Source organism: Thalassophryne amazonica, chromosome 15 (genome assembly GCF_902500255.1).
Source record: "Thalassophryne amazonica chromosome 15, fThaAma1.1, whole genome shotgun sequence".
Taxonomy (NCBI): Eukaryota; Metazoa; Chordata; class Actinopteri; order Batrachoidiformes; family Batrachoididae; genus Thalassophryne; species Thalassophryne amazonica.
In genome coordinates this window covers 42,490,972-42,512,885 of record NC_047117.1, presented here as the reverse complement: position 1 = coordinate 42,512,885, position 21,914 = coordinate 42,490,972, and the positions used below count along the sequence as shown (strand labels likewise).

At 42.5% G+C, this 21,914-nt stretch overlaps 1 pseudogene; it reads right to left on the bottom strand.

Annotated features, from left to right (window-relative positions):
* Positions 1–12,407, bottom strand: part of LOC117526246 — a 207,199-nt pseudogene extending 194,792 nt beyond the window's left edge.
* Between the last annotated feature and the right edge of the window lie 9,507 nt (positions 12,408–21,914).

Sequence of the window (21,914 nt, the reverse complement as noted above, 5' to 3'; positions counted from 1 at the left end):
AGTACAGAACCTTACCATATGACACGGACCAGTCTGGGACTTCAGAAGCCACACGGCCGGCCGCAAGCACCGACGGACGTGGGTCCAGGATGCAGGGCCCCGGGGGAACCAGGAGAAAGGGGGCAGCAGAAGGGCACAGGGTCCAGGAAAGGCAGCCCCCAGAGCCACCTGGCAGCACAGCAAACCAACAGGGGAGCGGCCCGACGGCACCGGAACGCACCCCGGACACATGGGTATGGGGGAGCAGCCCCATACCCAAGGGAAGCGCACAGGGTGCCGGCATAGAGCCACCAATAGGGAGAGCCCCAGAACCATACCACCAGGGCCACGGCCCCAGAGGGTGGGAGCAAGCGGCAGCAAGGACGGGGGGGCAAAGGAGCCACTGCAATCGAATCCAAAGCACAAGGTAGGGACCACCTTTTGTCTGGGGGCTGGGCCCCAGACAAAAGGTGAGGCCCAACCCCAGGGCCAGGAAGAGCACAAGGCCCCCCGACAGCCAGGCCCCCCAGCGCAGCCAGCAGTGCCCCCCAAACCCCCCACCCCCCACCCCAAACACCAAAGCCCATGACCAGGAGACCCCCCGAGCGAGAGCGGGGCCCATCACACGAAGTCATTCACAGTCAAATCACACGAAGACCACGGCCACCATCCCCCCAGCAGCCGCCAACCCCCCAGTGCCAATACCCGTGCCTCCACCGCCACCACCTACCCCCACAACAGGCCGCAGGACCCCAGACCCCACAGGCCCAGAGCAGGGCCACAGGATCATGGCAGAACCAGCAAGCCAGACCCCCCACCCCAGACATCCACAGCCACCCGGGGCCAACCCCACATGCCACACTCATCCTACCTACCAACCCCACCGTAGTTGTTACAATTAATCTCCCATGACTGGTTTATTTCAATTTCAATTTATTTTTCAATTTATTTTCATTTATATAGCGCCAAATCACAACAGAGTTGCCTCAAAGTGCTTCACACAGGTAAGGTCTAACCTTACCAACCCCCAGAGCAACAGTGGTAAGGAAAAACTCCCTCTGAGGAAGAAACCTCAAGCAGACCAGACTCAAAGGGGTGACCCTCTGCTTGGGCCATGCTACCAACATAAATTACAGAACAATTCATGGATGAATATACAAGAAATGTTATTGGCGCACAGGACAGGAGGATCGCCAACACAAATACAACTCCCATCTCTGGATGGAGCTGGACCTTAAACAGAGAGAAAAACAGAATCAGGCATCAGAAAGACAAAAAAATACTGTATAATTTGCCAGTATTAAATAACAAGAAAAACAGAGAAATACTAAGGTGATCGTCGGCCACTAGCCCTAAACTTCACTAAAAGACCCAGAATTTAGGTAAAGTTGAGGCCGCGGCCCACTCCAATTACTAATAAATGAATTAAAAGAGTAAAAAGTGTAAAACAAAACTGTACCAGTATGCTAGCCATATGAAAGGGAAAATAAGTGCATCTTAAGTCTGGACTTGAAAGTCTCCACAGAATCTGACTGTTTTATTGATGCAGGGAGATCATTCCACAGAACAGGGGTACGATAAGCGAAAGCTCTGTAACCCGCAGACTTCTTAGTCACCTTAGGGACACAAAGTAGTCCTGCACCCTGAGAACGTAAAGCCCGGGCCGGTACGTAAGGTTTAATTAGGGCTGCTAGGTAGGGAGGTGCCAGTCCATGAATAAGTTTATAGGTTAGTAGCAGAACCTTAAAATCTGATCTCACTGGGACAGGAAGCCAGTGAAAGGATGCCAAAATGGGTGTAATGTGGTCGAACTTTCTGCTTCGTGTCAAAAGTCTGGCTGCAGCATTTTGAACCAATTGGAGACCCCTAATGCTAGACTGTGGTAAACCAGAAAATAGAACAATGCAGTAGTCCAATCTAGAAGAGATAAATGCATAGATCAGGGTCTCAGCATCAGCCATAGACAGGATGGGACGAATCTTCGCTATATTTCGCAGGTGGAAGAAAGCAGTCCTAGTAATATTTCTAATGTGGAGGCCAAAGGAAAACGAAGGATCAAAAATTACCCCAAGGTTCCTCACTTTGTCAGTGTGATGTATGACACACGAGCCGAGGCTGAGCGTTAACTGGTCAAATTGATGCTGATGTCTCACTGGACCAAGAACCATCATTTCAGTCTTATCAGAGTTTAAAAGTAGGAAGTTTCTAGACATCCAACTTCTCACTGCTGCAAGGCAATCTTCTAAGGATTTTATGTGAACAAGATTACCAGCAGTTATCGGCATGTATAACTGAGTATCATCTGCACAGCAGTGAAAGGTAATCCCAAAACGCCGCAATATGTGCCCAAGCGGTGCTATATAAAGGGAGAAAAGCAGGGGGCCTAAGACAGACCCCTGTGGAACCCCAAATTTCATGTCACTAAGGTTGGAGGTAGTGTTACTGTACAAAACACAGTGAGAACGACTGGTCAAGTATGACGTTAGCCATGCAAGGGCACTCCCAGTAATCCCAAAATGATTTTCTAGCCTATCAAGTAGAATATGATGATCCACTGTATCAAATGCAGCACTGAGATCTAACAGCAACAGAACCGTACTGGTGTCCGAATCCATTGTAAGCAGAAGATCATTCACCACTTTAGTGAGAGCTGTCTCTGTGGAATGATATTTTCTAAAAGCAGACTGCAGTGGCTTAAAGAGATTATTCTCAGTAAGATAGTCTACGAGCTGCTACCACTTTTTCCAGAATTTTAGAGAAAAATGATAGATTTGATATCGGCCGATAGTTTGTCAATACACCAGGGTCAAGACTAGGTTTCTTAAGTAATGGTTTAATCACTGTAGATTTGAAACATTTAGGAACAGATCCAGAAGTTAAAGAAAGATTAATAATTTCCAGAACAGTCAGCCCAAGAGTGGGCCACAGGTCCTTAAACAGTTTTGTTGGTATAGGATCAAATAAACAGGTTGTGCTTTTTGTTGACATTACGAGTTTTGTCAGCATGCCTAGTGAGATACTGTCAAATTCTGTAAATCTAGGTAATACCTCAGTAGTGGCGCCCACATCAATAGCAGGGTGTAGTGGCTGGATTAAGGCATGCCGGGATATGTTAAACATGATGTCTTCTATTTTCTTCCCAAAGTAATCCAGGAAATCTGGTGCTGTAAAAGGAGAGCGAACTACAGGTGGTTGTCCATGCAAAAGTGTTGCCACCATGTCGAACAAGAACTTTGAGTTATGCTTGTTTTTGCTGATCAAATCAGAGTAGTAAGTCCGCTTTGTAGCCAATAATGCATGCTTATAGTCTAAGATAGCATCACGCCACGCAAGGTGAAATACTTCTAATTTTGAACGACGCCATTTCCGTTCTAGACCTCTTGCTTTATGCTTGAGGTCACGCAGATAATCACTGAACCAAGGTGACTGTGATTTGGGGGAGCGCGGTTTTAGTCCAGGTGGTGCAATCATGTCGAGTGTGTTTATAAACACAATTATGACAGAGTTTTTGGGAGGAGAGCGAGCAGCAGCCCCGCAGCAGGGGGAGCAGAGGTTTGTTTTTTTTACGTGCGCGGGGGAGCGAATCGTCCATGAAGATTATTTTATTTATTAACTACACAGATGTATAATAAAGCAAATGGTGACTGGTTTATAAAAGACAATTATGACAGAGTTTTTGGGGGAAGAGCGAGGAGCAACCCCACAGCAGGGGCAGCATAGTTTTTTTTTTTTTTAATTGTTTACATGTGCGCGAGTGAAGGACAGGAGGTCCTCAAACTGGGTCCTGCAGAGGCGGAAGGACCGCTGAAAGTGGCCGTCATCCAGACCCAGCTCCTGCAGCAAATAATGATACTCCCCGAATTGGGAACGTCTCATGACGTTTGTCAGCTTTAAAAAACAACTCGCTCCGTGTGATCAAGGTCCGTCATGTTAACTTGTCTGACAAATGGAGCCGGCAAGCGGAATGGAAGCTCCTCCTATTTGATGACGCACTGGGGTAAATTTTCGCAGCGAAAGCAGAGCAACACACCAGGTGATGGTGGAGCGTCCGAATTTGTGGCGTCTGGTCGCGCCCGGTGTGAACACGGCACAAAACGTCTGTGAACCACAAGTGCTGCTTTGCTGCTCTGTTTGCTGCAGAGAGGGGAAGGGGGTGTTCTGAACGGAGGTGTGTCTCACTGAGACCAGGAGTGCTGTAATGTGAGCCGTCTCCATTCAAGCAGTCTTTTCCAAAGTTAGCAATCAGCTAACAGGCAAGCATTGGGGAGTTCTGACGTTGACATGTCTGCTGAACATCGCAAAGCTAAGACAGGAACGTGCAGTGTTTGCAAAGCCTTTGTTTATTTCAGTGGGCACTCTGTGCAGAGACTCTGTCGTGACCTGAATCAAACATTTGAGAAAGTGTCACATTAAATGACGCAAGGATTTTTGAACCGGGAGCAGAATGTCAAAATCAGCCAGGGAATGACGATTTATCCAGACTGACTTCAAATATTAAGTACTTTTTTACTTTTTTGGTGGTTTCTTGTTGCGTTTTGGAAATGAAGAAATGCCTCCATCCTGAAAATGGTTCATGTATTTGGAGAGGGTGTGCCATCTGGCGTTCAAGAGATGAAACTTCAGCCACTGACCCAACAAGAAATAAATGCACTTAATTTGTTCACCAAAACAGCAAATCTAGGCTTGCATTTTAATGGCCCAGTCACACGGTACTTAAGATGTACCTTCTGGCAAAATGTAGCTGTACTTTTGAGCTCTCCACATAGATAGTAGGGATGCACCGATCCACATTTTTCACTTCCGATACCTGAATTTTGATATTGCGGATATTGATACTATTCTGATACCAGAGCTTTGTCCATCCATCCATCCATCCATCCATCCATCCATCCATTTTCTTCCGCTTTATCCGGAGTCAGGTCGTGGGGGCAGCAGCTCAAGCAAAGCTGCCCAGATCTCCCGATCCACACACACCTCCCCCAGCTCCTCCAGGGAAACCCCAAGGCGTTCCCAAGCCAGCTGAGAGACGTAGTCCCTCCAGCGTGTCCTGGGTCTTCCCCGGGGCCACCTCCTGATGGGATGTTCCCGGAACACCTCTCCAGCGAGGCGTCCAGGGGGCATCTGGAAAAGATACCCGAGCCACCTCAACTGACTCCTTTCAACGTGGAGGAGCAGCGGCTTGACTCTGAGCTCCTCCCGAGTGACCGAGCTCCTCACCCTGTCTCTAAGGGTGATTTGAGCTTTGTTTGCTTTAATATTATTATTATCATTATTGTTGATTTTTATGAGGATATTTTGTATTCCAGGTTCTATAGCTTCATGATTAAGTGCTTAGAGAAGGATTTTCTTAAAAAGAAGACTTGAATGTTCAGCTACAATTTGCCAGAAGATACCTCTAAGCTGCAAGCCTAGATTTGATGTTTTGGTGAAAGAATTAAGTACTTTTATTTATAGACTTTTATAGACTTATTTTTGTATACTTAAAAGAGACAGCTCTCTCTCTCTCTCATTCCCTCTCCTTCTCAATTTCAATGGAATGTTAATGACATGGGAAACATATGTTTACATTGTCAAAGCAAGTATTACAGAGAAATTAAAAATTAAGTCCTCTCTCCCTCTGTCTCTCCCTGTCTCTCTCTCTCAATTCAATTTCAATTGGAACATAGTCAACTGGAACACTGTCAATTGGAACACTGTCAAAGCTATCTTATAAATTAAGTCCTCTCCCTCTCTGTCTCATGCTCACTTTCTATCTCTCTCTGTCTGTCTGTCTGTCTTTCTCTCCCTCGCTCTCTCTCTCCCTCTCACTCATGCTCGCTTTCTCTCTCTCTTATTTGCTCTCTCTGTCTCTCCCTCACTCACCGTTTTCCTGTTGAGCAAATGCGGAACTTTTTGGAAACATGAAGCCTTTCAACTGTGAAATAAACCAAAAATTTCTAAATGAATCATCAGCACTTCTCACACAAAGAACTCTGGATTAATACTCAGCTCTGCTCCTGTGCTGTGCTTGGAGCTGCTATTTCATAGCGTTTCACAGCCTTGGGAAGCTGAAGTGGCTGATTTTTTTCAGCAACAATTCAGTTAATTTTTCAAAAAAATCCGTGCTCGGCGGCATAGACAATTTGAACCTGACAGCAGCCGGGCTGAAATTTGCCGCCACCTGTGGCTTAGCCAGCTTGGCTATGAATTGGGCCAGATACTGGCCTCCATCTTGGAGTGAAATTTCCCATTCCAAAATGACCAATAGGAGAGCAGCACTCGCACCACATCAACGTGAGGCTGACGCATGGGCTGACATCAGCGTTTCGGCCGCCAACCAATCACAGGCTAGGAGAGAGAGCTCAGAGCAATTGAGAGGCTTCTCTCCTGTATCGGAAAATGTCATAGGTTGTATCTGTATTTTCCGATAATTGAATTGCGTTGGTATCGGAAGCTGACTAGATTGGATCGGTCCCAACCTTACTTAGATACTCCACTACTCACTGTATCCCTCTTGTAGCCCCACATGCAAGTCTAATTTATCTCCATAACTGTAGACTCACAGGTGATAGCATTAGATTTGTGGTGGAAAAAAATACATATAAGAGGCTATAGGTTTGTTGATATTTTATCTTCTGATTTACAGAAGCTGTAAACCTTTCTGTGATTAGATTGAGAGCAGTCACCAGTCTGCACACACTAGAAATTGGCTCTGCTTACTGTTGCACACATTATATTTCAGTGATAGCTGATTCTTTTTAAACCATTAAATTCATTCTGAAATAAATAAAGACGATAATTGTATTAGGGGCCTCTCTGATCCCCTGTCAATCATGAGCACCTAGAATCCTTATCCTGTCAAGGGTGGAGAGGATTAGCAATGAACATATCAGAGGGACAGCTCAGGTGGGATAGTTTGGAGACAAAGTCAGAGAGGTGAGACTGACATGGTTTGGACATGTACAGAGAAGTGAGCCAGGGTATATCAGGAGAAAGATGCTGAGGATGGAGCCACCAGGCAGGAGGAGAAGAGGGAGGTTTACTGATGTGGTGAGGGAGGACATGCAGGTGGTTGGTGTGACAGAGGAAAATACAGAGGATAGGGTCAGATGGAAACGATTGATCTGTTGTGGTGACCCATAACAGGAGCAGCTGAACAAAAAAATGTTCTGTTTACAAAAATAATAATAAGAAGTCAAAAATAAGGTCTACAATCAGACTTATGTACATAAATATTTGGGCAGTGACAATTTTTGACATTTTGCCTTTTTACACCACCACACTGGAGTTGAAATGAAAGGATCAAGATGTAGATTTAGTGAGACTTTCAGCCACAAAGACACCATGACAACTCTGAAGAAATTATGTTTATGTGGATGTTATTGGAGAAATCAGGACAAGTGCAAGTTTTGCCTGTTGCATCACGAGTCATGATGGAGTGGTTCAGAGAAGGATCTTAATACAAAAAAGTTCAAAAGTTCTGAATCTAAGCTCAGCTGTCCCATTTTGCCTTCTTTCAAAGTTCCACTGAAATTTAATGTCATCTTTTATGAAAATCCTTTTCTGTTCCACATCACCATGAAGCTGACACAACAGACAAAACTTTCATGATGCAATTTCTCTAATTAGAGCCAGAAAAGCCAGTAAGGCCTTCATAGTTATGGCTGAGTTGTAAATCCTTCATAGTTATAGGTGAGTTGATGGCTTCCCTCACTTGCTCCCCTTCCCCACGTGTCACTTTCATTTGGGTAGCGATGATAGCTAACTCTCATCTATGGTTATGAGGGTCGGATCATGACCAAAAGAACTAGATTGCAGGTACAAGCAGCCAAAATGGGATTCCTCAGGAGGGTGGCTGGTGTCTCCCTTAGAGATAGGGTGAGAAGTTCAGTCATCCATGGGGAGCTCAGAGTAGAGTCGCTGCTCCTTCCTGTTGAAAGGAGTCATCTGAGGTGGTTCGGGCATCTGGTAAGGATGCCTCCTGGGCACCTCCCTAGGGAGGTGTTCCAGGCACATCCATCTGAGAGAAGACCCCGGGGAAGACCAGGACTAGGTGGAGAGATTAGATCCCCACACTTGCCTGGGAACGCCTCGGGATCCCCCAGTCAGAGGTGGTCAATGTGGCATGGGAAAGAGAAGTCTGGGGTCCTTTGTTCGAGCTGTTGCCCCTGCGACCCGATCCTGGATAAACGGTTGAAGATGAGATGAATAGTTGTTTCAGAGGTCTCAAACTGATTCCAGAAAGGGCCAAGAGGGTGCAGGTTTTCTTTGCCAACCACCAACAACACCAGGTGATTTTACTGATGATAGACTGTGGGCCAAGCAATGGAAATCCTTGTAGTTTTTACTTTTCGTGACCCACAGTTGGTAACTACTTGAAATTTTGTCAGATAGTAGATATAAAATCACTGAACCAGAATTCATAACTTGGCAAGGCCAAAAGTTGCACACTAATTCGTATTCATAATTGATAATAATCAACTATATGAACAGTGCCCTCTTGTGTGAGGAAATGAAAAACCATGTACAAATATGTGGATAGTTACACATCAACATTGTCTGCGAACAGAGAACAGGAATTATAAGAGCCTCCACTATATATATATATATATATATATATATATATATATATATATATATATATATATATATATATATATATATATATATGCTTTGTGACTTCATCATCAGTATACAAATAATGACCATTATGAGCTTTTGTTCAAATCTGTATCTCAGGGGTCACCAACCCTGTTCCTGGAGAGCCCCTGCCCTGTATATTTTCCATGTCAACCTACTTAAGTCAAAACCTGTTTTTTTTGTCTTCCAGCTGTTGATGATTGGCTGAGGATTGGGTGAGCACACCTGACAGAGTTAATTCCCTGGGAGTGGATAAGGGAGAGTTAGAAAACATGCAGGGCAGGTGCCCTCCAGGAACAGGGTTGGTGACCCCTGGTCTAAGGATTTGCCAGCCACTGGATTTTGGCAATCAGTGCACTTACACTGATCAGTACAAGATATTTTATGCTGCCGGCAAGAAAATCTTTCCTTGTTTTTACCATCTGGCAGATTGCAAAAACGGTGGTAGCATTCAGCATATATCCTGGAGTGCCTCGTTGTCTCCTGAGGTTAGCAAATATAACGAGGGTAAATTATACATGAAAATATTTACAACTATAAGCATCATCCAAAAGGCCACAAAATGTAGAAATTACATCATTATTTATCTGACACAAAATAAGTGCTGACAATTTACAAAATATAAATCATAAATTTATTTCAAATCAAAGTAAAAGAATGTCTGTTAGAGGAAGAAAACTTAGGTATTCAACTAAGGTCTATAACTAGTGTTGATGTTATTGTTTTAAAAGCAGTAAGGGGAGTGTTTCGAATTATAAAGTTCACTATTTCATTATTTATAACAGTATAATGATCATACCCTTCGGATCATTATCAGAAATATGTTTGGTTCACTCATAAAGCCTCATATCATTTAGCAATGATTTAATCATTTAACAATTAACATTGTTACCCATGAAGAGTAAAATGTACAACAGAAACACACAAACTCAGTACAAACTCAGAGTAACCAACAAAGTTAAGAGCCACTATAAACAACATTCAATCTATCGAAAAATATATTCCCTTTTTGCATTCCTACATTCATGAAAAGGTCATTGATAAGTCAAATAATTTTTTATTGTCTCGGCCTATGGAATTAATATTTGTTGCTGGCCTAGGCCTACAATACACAGGAACAAATATCAGTGTTTCAATCATTCATTCAACTGAAGCTCAGCCTGTAGAATCTGAACCACCAATATGCATTTTATGATAAACTATTAATAATTTCATTTCTCGCTTTATAATGAAAACTTACCTCACACTTCTTGCACCATGATCGTCATAATGAACATGCAGTTTTCCTTGCGGCGAACACCCTGGCAGCTCTGCCTGTGCCTGTACACTAGGGCTGAAACGATTAATCGAGTAATTCGAATAATTCGATTACAAAAAATGTTTGAGGCAAATTCTTTGCCTCGAAGCTTCGTATAAAGCTGTAGTACATATGCCAGGCCTGTAGGTGGCACTGTAATGCTCTGACAAAAAAAAAAACGAGAAGAAGAATGTAGAGCATGCCCATAACTAATGTAAGTGCTAATCAATGTAGCAGGCGATGCTACAAGTTTACAAAGCGACATGCTGAGTAAAATAAAGCCTCTTAAGAGAAAGGGTCTGTGCTGATCATCTGAAACGGACTTATTATGCATTTAAAGTGAAGCAGTGTGTTTATATATATTTTTTTTTAAATGTGGTTTGCTCCACTGGCTGCTCTCCACCTCCGCAGATGAAGCGAAAGGAAGCGCACTTTAAATTAATCATGTTTAACTATTCAAAAAAATGCCTATATTCAGATTTGATAAGAGTTTTTATCAACAGGCTGTAGAGTTAATTTATCGGTGCAGCTGTTGTGGAAATATTGCACTCCACAGCTGTTTTTTCAAAGGCTTTGTTATTCGCCAAGTATCCACAGAAAACAAGGAATTTGACTTTGCTTTAAGCAGCTCTGTACGGCATGTAGAAATGTACACTAAACACTGAATAAATCACAGCAATAAAAAGTGCAAATGAAATGTGCAATAAGAAAAAAAAAAAAAAGAATGTCATGTCCACAAACTGAAGATTTCACAGACCACCTGGGCTTATGGCAAAGCTCCAAAACTCTTAATAATGTGAAAAAATAAATAATTACCTAAACAGAGAGAGAGAGAACATCCTAAACTTAAAAATCTGCATGATGGCACAGCGACATTGTGCCATTGCTTAGGGAGAGCCCTGCCACTGCTGATATTGTTTAAAAATACAAAAGTACTTTTTTATCCGATTACTCTACTAACCGATAAAATAATCGATAGAATACCCGATTCCAAAAATATTTGATAGCTGCAGCCCTACTGTACACAGTCCCAATTGCATAGCGGTCTGTGTCGTGTGCTACCTTAGTTGCGACTGTGTTTTTTGCTTGTTTCCAAAGATTAGCACATTCTTTGAATTTCTTGAACAGCTTCTCCCCAAGAGGAATAATCCTGCTGTGGGCAGAGATGACGTGCATGCAGCAAAATCCAGATAATCTACCTTCACAATCATCGGCAGATGCACTGCCACTAGCATTGGCATCCCACAACCATGTTTGTTGTTGTCACTGTGTTGAGACAAATTATCTGATTGGCTGTTGCATACTGGATAGTCTGATGCGTTTTTGAAAGGTCCACTGTGATTGGGTAATTTTTCAGGGCTCTTTGTCGAAATTATGGAGGTTTTTTCCACTTTTTAAAATAATGATGGGATTATTAGGTTGCAAAGTTACATATTTGCAGTGTGCTTTCAAATATGTTTTTGGATAATATTATTTGAAAATCTATTAGTTACTTGATGTGGGTCACGAAAGTTAAGAATTCTGACTGACATCTACTTGTAGATGAACTGATTCCACCTCAAAGTGATGTTAATCAGTGAAATCACCTGATAGAGTTGGTGGTTGGCAAAGAAAACCTGCAGCCTCTCGGCCCTTTCTGGAATCAATCTGACACCTCTCCCTTGTAGCTGTAGTACAGACACACTATGGTAAAAACAGGGTCACGGGGTCAGGTCTTGTCTTCACTAAATGGACCTGACAAGATTTATGAAGTGAAGAACAGAAAATTAGCTATTCATTTTCATAATTATACCTAAATGTTTTCATTCTTAAATTCCACCTTTTCAAATATGATTACCTGTCTGTTTGCTGATGGACAAAACATTTAATAAATTGTAACGGGAGTTTCTCATTATATCTGCTATTTTAAACAATCGTTCAAATAAAAACGCCAGATTAATTGTAAAATACTGTGATTGACCCGTATTTGTCAGCACACTACACATTATTTCTGCATGTGATCTGCTGCAGCTCCAGCAGAGTCCACCTGTTAGGGACCACTCGGTCCACGTCCCCGTGGAGACTCAGCTCACCCACGCAGTTCCAGCAGCATCACCTCCACAACCGGAACGCACAGTGCTGGACGCGAGCTGTAGTTCGGATGGAGAAAACCAGCTGATCACTGCAACACATCAGCCGTCACAGAAGGAGCTCAGCGTGCGCGCCGCCGAACCCGTCCGATCGCGGCCTGGTGCTGCTGCTCGACACTTACCGCTCTCCATCTCGCTGCCCATCCTCGCCGCGGGCACGTTGCCCATGATGGCGACACGACAACAGGCGACCCGAGGCTCCCCGGCCGCCCCTTCGAGCCCCGCCGCAAACTGGTCCGAGCTCGATTCGGCCTCAAAAGTATTCCTTAAATCCAGGTTGCTGATGCGACGATTCCTGAATCTGCAGGAGACTCCCGTGGACGGCTGGGTGACACGAACACAGTGTTCTCAGTCAAACGCCTGTTGATTCTCGTCACTTCATCCAGCGTTTACGAAAAATGAGACACCTGCCGGGGGGGGGCTTACAGCGCGGAGCACCCCAAATCAACACCCCAACCCGTCACCTCCTCCCCCCGGAGCTCCTGAAACCGCGAGATGACGGAACGACAATCAGGCGCGTGCCCCGCCCACTCACCGCAAACTGTTTGAATGACAAACGGGTTGTAAGTGTGGATTGGACGCCACTCCGCTGAACCCTCCCACGGAGCGCTGTCATTGGTCTTTTACGCGTTGTCAATAACAACCTCGACCCACCCCCGCACCCCCCCCCCCGAAAAAAAGAGGCAAAAGAACGTCACCTTTTATTTTTCTCGTGACGTACGCGCTCACTTTTGAGCAAAGGCCTGAGCCGTCAGAACCTTGGTGAATGTGAGAAGGTCGATTGGCTGTGAACCCCACAACACACACGCACACACTTTTCATTAACAAAAAAAATCCCCACGATCCATATCCACACCCCCTCGCGATTGAAACGCGTTTGGCAGAGTGACGTCAAGCGCGAGCTATTTTTAGAAATGCTGGTCAAAATTTAACGGACGTGTGGCGCCATCTGGTAGGTTTTGTGGACGGATCGCAGGATGACAGAAGAAACCACACTTAAACATAAAGCACATAAAGAAAGACATAGAGACATGGATGACCTCTAATTTCCTGCTTTTAAACTCAGATAAAACTGAAGTTATTGTACTTGGCCCCACAAATCTTAGAAACATGGTGTCTAACCAGATCCTTACTCTGGATGGCATTACCCTAGGGTTGCCAACTCTCTGAAAAATAAATAAGGGACACCTCACCGCCAGGGCCGACCAGCCGACTGACCGTTGCCTTCACCCTTCCCAGCGTCTGTGTGAAACGATTTTTAACCATTTGACTGTTGACTTGACCCTGAATTTAGGTAGATGCATACATGCATTTGTTCTGATATGAACACGTGGAAAACAAATTATTATTTAGCAATTTATTTTTAGTGCAAAATAAATTTTCACTCACAATTTCAATATGAGCATTCTGTCTTCTTTAAAAATAAATATCTGTAGTGCTATTGCTTAACTTAAAATTGTATAAATTAACAAAAAAAAAAAAAGAAAATTTGCATCATCCAAAACAATGTAACAGTGCACATTTACACATTTAGTGTAATAAAAAGTGCAAAAAATAAAGTCTGAAAAGTAAACAATACTGTTATAGCGCACCTTTTCCACCCAGCCATTTTCCTTTTCTCATTCTCCCCTGTATTTTTGCATTCCTTTTTGTTTTTTTTTGTTTTGTTTTTTTTAGGAGGAGGAGTAACGACGTTACAGACATTGCTGTCCGTAGGCGTATCTGCAGTGCCAGTGTCGGTGTCTGTATCGATATCAGCCATGCTGATTTGTTATTGTCGTCCAGCGAAAGTCGTCGGCTCATGACGTCGGTATCTTCTTGCGAGCAGATGTCCCTCGACCTATGACATAAGAGTGATTCTGTATCGTCAACTCGTGTCTGTCAGCTCATTGGTGAAAAGCAGGAGAGAGGCTGGGATCAAATTTACCATAAGTTTCCATATAAAGCGCCAGTCAATTCCATTGACATTTTACAGACTTTTTGATTCTCACAGAAATACGGGACAAACTGCGTCCCGTTTCAGGTCAATACGGAACGCACACTTTTATTTCCAAATAAGGGACGATTCCGTTTTTCAAGGGACGGTTGGCAACCCTACATTACCCTGACCTCTAGTAATACTGTGAGAAATCTTGGAGTCATTTTTGATCAGGATATGTCATTCAAAGCGCATATTAAACAAATATGTAGGACTGCTTTTTTGCATTTACGCAATATCTCTAAAATTAGAAAGGTCTTGTCTCAGAGTGATGCTGAAAAACTAATTCATGCATTTATTTCCTCTAGGCTGGACTATTGTAATTCATTATTATCAGGTTGTCCTAAAAGTTCCCTAAAAAGCCTTCAGTTAATTCAAAATGCTGCAGCTAGAGTACTGACGGGGACTAGAAGGAGAGAGCATATCTCACCCATATTGGCCTCTCTTCATTGGCTTCCTGTTAATTCTAGAATAGAATTTAAAATTCTTCTTCTTACTTATAAGGTTTTGAATAATCAGGTCCCATCTTATCTTAGGGACCTCGTAGTACCATATCACCCCAATAGAGCGCTTCGCTCTCGGACTGCAGGCTTACTTGTAGTTCCTAGGGTTTGTAAGAGTAGAATGGGAGGCAGAGCCTTCAGCTTTCAGGCTCCTCTCCTGTGGAACCAGCTCCCAATTCGGATCAGGGAGACAGACACCCTCTCTACTTTTAAGATTAGGCTTAAAACTTTCCTTTTTGCTAAAGCTTATAGTTAGGGCTGGATCAGGTGACCCTGAACCATCCCTTAGTTATGCTGCTATAGACGTAGACTGCTGGGGGATTCCCATGATGCACTGTTTCTTTCTCTTTTTGCTCTGTATGCACCACTCTGCATTTAATCATTAGTGATCGATCTCTGCTCCCCTCCACAGCATGTCTTTTTCCTGGTTCTCTCCCTCAGCCCCAACCAGTCCCAGCAGAAGACTGCACCTCCCTGAGCCTGGTTCTGCTGGAGGTTTCTTCCTGTTAAAAGGGAGTTTTTCCTTCCCACTGTAGCCAAGTGCTTGCTCACAGGGGGTCGTTTTGACCGTTGGGGTTTTACATAATTATTGTATGGCCTTGCCTTACAATATAAAGCGCCTTGGGGCAACTGTTTGTTGTGATTTGGCGCTATATAAAAAAAAAAATTGAATTGAATTGAATTAAAAAAAAAAAACAACGTTTACTGTCGGTGCTGGAAGAGAAGAAGCACGCAGCCATCCAGCAGTTTACAAGCCACCAAAATCAATCAAACAATTAATCAATTTTATTCAATCAATCAATTTTATTTATATAGCGCCAAATCACAACAAACAGTTGTGACAAGGTGCTTTATATTGTAAGGCAAGGCCATGACAGTGGGAAGGAAAAACTCCCTTTTAACAGGAAGAAACCTCGAGCAGAACCAGGCTCAGGGAGGTGCAGTCTTCTGCTAGGACTGATTGGGGCTGAGGGAGAGAACCAGGAAAAAGACATGCTGTGGAGGGGAGCAGAGATCAATCACTAATGATTAAATGCAGAGTGGTGCATACAGAGCAAAAAGAGAAAGAAACACTCAGTGCATCATGGGAACCCCCAGCAGTCTAAGTCTATAGCAGCATAACTAAGGGATGGTTCAGGGTCACCTGATCCAGCCCTAACTATAAGCTTTAGCAAAAAGGAAAGTTTTAAGCCTAATCTTAAAAGTAGAGAGGGTGTCTGTCTCCCTGATCTGAATTGGGAGCTGGTTCCACAGGAGAGGAGCCTGAAAGCTGAAGGCTCTGCCTCCCATTCTACTCTTACAAACACTAGGAACTACAAGTAAGCCTGCAGTCTGAGAGCGAAGTGCTCTATTGGGGTGATATGGTACTATGAGGTCCCTAAGATAAGATGGGACCTGATTATTCAAAACCTTATAAGTAAGAAGAAGAATTTTAAATTCTATTCTAGAATTAACAGGGAGCCAATGAAGAGAGGCCAATATGGGTGAGATATGCTCTCTCTTTCTAGTCCCCGTTAGTACTCTAGCTGCAGCATTTTGAATTAACTGAAGGCTTTTCAGGGAACCTTTAGGACAACCTGATAATAATGAATTACAATAGTCCAGCCTAGAGGAAATAAATGCATGAATTAGTTTTTCAGCATCACTCTGAGACAAGACCTTTCTAATTTTAGAGATATTGCGTAAATGCAAAAAAGCAGTCCTACATACTTGTTTAATATGCACATTGAATGACATATCCTGATCCAAAATGACTCCAAGAATTCTCACAGTATTACTAGAGGTCAGGGTAATGCCATCCAGAGTAAGGATCTGGTTAGACACCATGTTTCTAAGATTTGTGGGGCCAAGTACAATAACTTCACTTTTATCTGAGTTTAAAAGCAGGAAATTAGAGGTCATCCATGTCTTTATGTCTGTAAGACAATCCTGCAGTTTAGCTAATTGGTGTGGGTCCTCTGGCTTCATGGATAGATAAAGCTGGGTATCATCTGCGTAACAATGAAAATTTAAGCAATGCCGTCTAATAATACTGCCTAAGGGAAGCATGTATAAAGTGAATAAAATTGGTCCTAGCACAGAACCTTGTGGAACTCCATAATTAACCTTAGTCTGTGATGAAGATTCCCCATTTACATGAACAAATTGTAATCTATTAGATAAATAGGATTCAAACCACCGCAGCGCAGTGCCTTTAATACCTATGGCATGCTCTAATCTCTGTAATAAAATTTTATGGTCAACAGTATCAAAAGCAGCACTGAGGTCTAACAGAACAAGCACAGAGATGAGTCCACTGTCCGAGGCCATAAGAAGATCATTTGTAACCTTCACTAATGCTGTTTCTGTACTATGATGAATTCCTCTGCAGATGATCAGTTAGCTGTTTTACAACTACCCTTTCAAGAATTTTTGAGAGAAAAGGAAGGTTGGAGATTGGCCTATAATTAGCTAAGATAGCTGGGTCAAGTGATGGCTTTTTATGTAATGGTTTAATTACTGCCACCTTAAAAGCCTGTGGTACATAGCCAAATAATAAAGATAGCTTGATCATATTTAAGATCAAAGCTTTAAATAATGGTAGGGCTTCCTTGAGCAGCCTGGTAGGAATGGGGTCTAATAGACATGTTGATGGTTTGGATGAAGTAACTAATGAAAATAACTCAGACAGAACAATCTGAGAGAAAGAGTCTAACCAAATACCGGCATCACTGAAAGCAGCCAAAGATAACGATACATCTTTGGGATGGTTATGAGTAATTTTTTCTCTAATAGTTAAAATTTTATTAGCAAAGAAAGTCATGAAGTCATTACTAGTTAAAGTTAAAGGAATACTCGGCTCAATAGAGCTCTGACTCTTTGTCAGCCTGGCTACAGTGCTGAAAAGAAACCTGGGGTTGTTCTTATTTTCTTCAATTAGTGATGAGTAGTAAGATGTCCTAGCTTTACGGAGGGCTTTTTTATAGAGCAACAGACTCTTTTTCCAGGCTAAGTGAAGATCTTCTAAATTAGTGAGACGCCATTTCCTCTCCAATTTACGGGTTATCTGCTTTAAGCTGCGAGTTTGTGAGTTATACCATGGAGTCAGGCACTTCTGATTTAAAGCTCTCTTTTTCAGAGGAGCTACAGCATCCAAAGTTGTCTTCAATGAGGATGTAAAACTATTGACGAGATACTCTATCTCACTTACAGAGTTTAGGTAGCTACTCTGCACTGTGTTGGTATATGGCATTAGAGAACATAAAGAAGGAATCATATCCTTAAACCTAGTTACAGCGCTTTCTGAAAGACTTCTAGTGTAATGAAACTGTTGGGTTTGCACCCTGTTTTTAAAGAAATGAGAGGCACAAACACTGATAAGAAACCAGTCAGAGAGAGACAAATGTATATATATTTTTTGCTCTGCGCAGAGGAGGAGAACAATGAAGCAGCTTGTAAGTGCTCAGCCACAAAGCTCTCCTAAAATCTCCTCCTCTGGCCCAGCCTTTTATTTAGTTCAACATGAGAAAAAACAAACAAGGACAGTCAGGAGAGGTTACACATGAGTCATGGCTGCAAGAGGGTGATAGCAAAGCGAGGTAACGGCTGAAACCTTCCATTCCTGCAACATGAGCCTTGTGGCTTGTCAAAGCAGGATAAGGCAAAATGAAAAATAGTTTGCTCAGTCATGAAGAATGCAGTCAAGTCTTTCTTTCTAAAACCTCCTCTTCTCACAAAGAGGAAAAATAATAAGCATAAACTATAAGAAAATAAATAATAATAATATAAGCATAAACTAAAGAAAATAAATGATAATAAGAGCATGAACTATATAAAATCCTTGACATAATCCTCTCTGTTTATCGTTTATTTACATAAGTTTGTCATGTCCAAAACACACTTCAATAGAAAATTTGTCCACTTTAACCACTTGTCTTATTACATTTTCAGCTAAAGCTTCATAGGCTAAGAGTGTGTTAACTCATCACGTCAACAGTTCAAGCTTGAACTGGAGTTGTGAGCTTTTCAATATCATCATAATTCTCAACACAGTCATTATAGTTTTCTCCACTAAGGTCTGACTGTTTCAATGTTTGATATTTTGGAATAGTTTGTTGGAAAGCCAGATTACACTGTACAAATGTATTTGACACCATTTTGCCAACCATTGTTTTGATACAAGGGATCACACAACACATGCAAAGTCCAATCAGAATTAGGACTATAATAACTGGTGTCACCATTTTCAATAGTAACTGCCACCATGGTCCTGAAGTCAACCAGGACCAGGTGGTTCACGGCTAGGATGTCTTTATGCATTGCATCACGAAGTTTATTCAGCTCTTCCAATGCGTCCTGCACATCCACTGAATGAATGGAGTCTGGGATGAAAGTACAGCATGTTGTGTTCAGCAGAACACAAACTCCTCCCTGTGAACCAGTAAGCAAGTCTAAAACCATGCGATTTTGCATCACCATGGTACGTAAAGCATCTATTTCAGTATTTTGAGCTGCTACTATTTTCTCAGTTACATTCATGAACAGACCCAATCGATAATTCAGAGTTTCAATCATTAATGAATTTTTTACCACTCCTATCCAGGGGAACAATGAATGTGCTATTTTATCTCCTACAGACCACAATTTTTGGTCCTTTGGTACATCCGAGCCCCACATGTGATCATGTGGTAACACATCTGGGTATATCGATCTCCTCCGTCTGGTGCTGCCATTCTTCTCTGTGGAGGTCCTTGGCACTACCACATATGCATGGTCAGTCACCTGGGTAGGTGCACACACACCACCCCAATTTGGTGGGAGACTCATGTACAGTCTGGAACCACAAAGCCAATAGATGTCATCATATACCGGAGTACCATTTACAGGTGGTAGCAAAAACTTACTAACATAAGCACATGATTCATCCGTTCCCCATGGACAGGAGCCTGTATAATTACATCCCCATCCAATGTGATGAAGATAAGTACCATCCACATAATATGTTTTGGTTAGGCTTAAATTATTTGATAAAACATACGTTTGGGTACACAGACGTTTCTTAATTTTACCTACAGTTTTATTCCCTGTCCCGTAAAAGCAAATCGGGAATGGCCGTTGTGATGACAATTTAACATGTGATGATATTTTTGCATTTCCCTTCAGTCTAGTCAATGGAGCAGCACTTGGGCACGCTTGCACGTCTTCTGTTGAAATCCCTATCATATAAGTGGTTGCACTGAGGCAAGTGGTGTTACATCTTGTCAGATCTGCTGAGAACTGTTGCCCCCGAAATACAGTTTGATTATGCATCCGTATGATAAGACATTCTGTCACCCTAGCAGGGTACGGTTTAGCCGTCAGAGCTGGGTGTGTTGAGGATATAGGCATTTGCGAACAAACATAACAATTAGTAACATGTAATTCCATAGCCAATAAATGAACATATCTGTACCACATATTAGTATGGTATATATGAGGGTGTCCATCTGTCTCATTCACATTATGAATAAACCTCTTCTGACGTTGCTTCCGTTGTTCTCTGGCTCGGTCCACAGTGAGCTGCAATTCTTGGGTCAACCACCAGGCCAGGAATCCGAGGAGCACAAAACACACTAAGATCACAACGCAACCGGCTGCCCTACCAACAGTCCGGCAGCGGCGGCGCTGAGCACGCCGCTCCGGGGTCTGCTGTAGTTCAGTCATGATTGCTAAGATACAGTGTTGTTAACCGACCTCACCTAATAGTGCAAGGATCTCCCTGCTTCACTGGCGTTGAGACAATCTATTGCTAATTAAATAGACTCCCTTTGTAGCCAGACTTCCCCTTACACTGCGGAGGCAGCCAACACACGCTGTATTTTACAGTGACTTAGATGTATCCACGTTGATCTCTCCGCTATCTTTACTGCAGTTGGTGTTGTTAACAGCACTTGGTATGGACCTTCCCAACGAGGACTGGACCAGTTCTTCCTCCTAATCACTCTGATGAACACCCAGTCTCCTGGCTGGACTACTGGAAGGCCGTCCTGTGGAAAATCAAAATTATTCGGCAGTAAATGTGTTTGAGTTATCTCTTTCTGTGTTAATGTCTTTTTCATAAAATCTGCTAATGTTTGTTCCTCATCTGCTGTTTTAGTATTCATGTCAAAAATTGGTAGACGATATGGTCGTCCATAAAGTATCTCAAATGGTGTTAAACCTGATGGTGTAGGTGTTATTCTCATATACAATTTTACTAGGTCCAAACATTCAATCCAGGTTCGTTTTGTCTCTTCCATACATTTCCTTAGTCTTATTTTTATTGTGCCATTTGTCCTTTCCCCTAATCCTGCACTTTGTGGGTGGTAAGCACAATGATGTTTTAACTTAATTTTCATGTGTTCTGCTACTCTTTGTACAACTTCATTTACAAAATGTGTTCCATTATCACTGTACAATGTCTCTGGTATTCCATAATATGGAATAATTGTCTTACACAATGCTTTTGCTACTGTTAAAGCATCCGCTTTTTGTGATGGAACAATTTCTACCCATTTTGAAAAGGCATCAATTAATACTAGACAGTATTGATAAGGTCCACATCGATTTAGTTCAATAAAGTCCATATGAACAATTTGAAAAGGATACTGTGGTTTTGGGAATTGCCCTCTCCGGGGTCTTATATTTCCCTGTGGGTTGTGTTTCAATCAGGTAACACAGGCTTTACAAAAATTTTTTGAGTATAAATTAAATCCATAGGTAGTAAAGTATTGATCTACCATATATACCATCCCCCCTGTCGACACATGCGTTAACCCATGCATCGCAATTGCAGCTGCTTTGAATAAGCTTTTGGGTAGGACGGGTTTGTTATGTACACAATAAAGTCCTTTGGGGTTTGGGATTGCCCCATTTTTCAACCACAAATGTTGTTCCTGCGCTGGTGCCTGTTTTTGCATATCCAATAAAAGGTCAGAATCTATTAATGGTTCATTGTCTGTCTGAGCTGTGTAAATAGAAGAAGTGCCATATCGACCAGCTGCTGCTTCTTTCGCTATTTTGTCTGCCAGGCAGTTTCCTCTGGAGACAAAATCTGTACCTCTGGTGTGGGCTGCGCATTTACATAATGCCAGGTGTGATGGTAATATCACTGCTTCTAGCAAATTTGTGAGTAAGCCTGCATGTGTCACTGGTTTCCCTGTAGAGGTTATCATACCTCTTTGTTGCCATTGTTTTGCAAAGAACCAAATTGTTGAAAATGCATATTGACTATCTGTATAGACTGTCAGTTTCTGTCCTTTAGCCAAGATACAAGCTCTGGTTAATGCAATGAGTTCTGCAGCTTGGGCTGATTTAAAATGATCAATCTGTTTTGCTTCAATAACAGTATTTGGTAATTGAACAACAGCATAGCCTGTTAATGTCTGTCCTTTCTGATCTTTGAAACATGA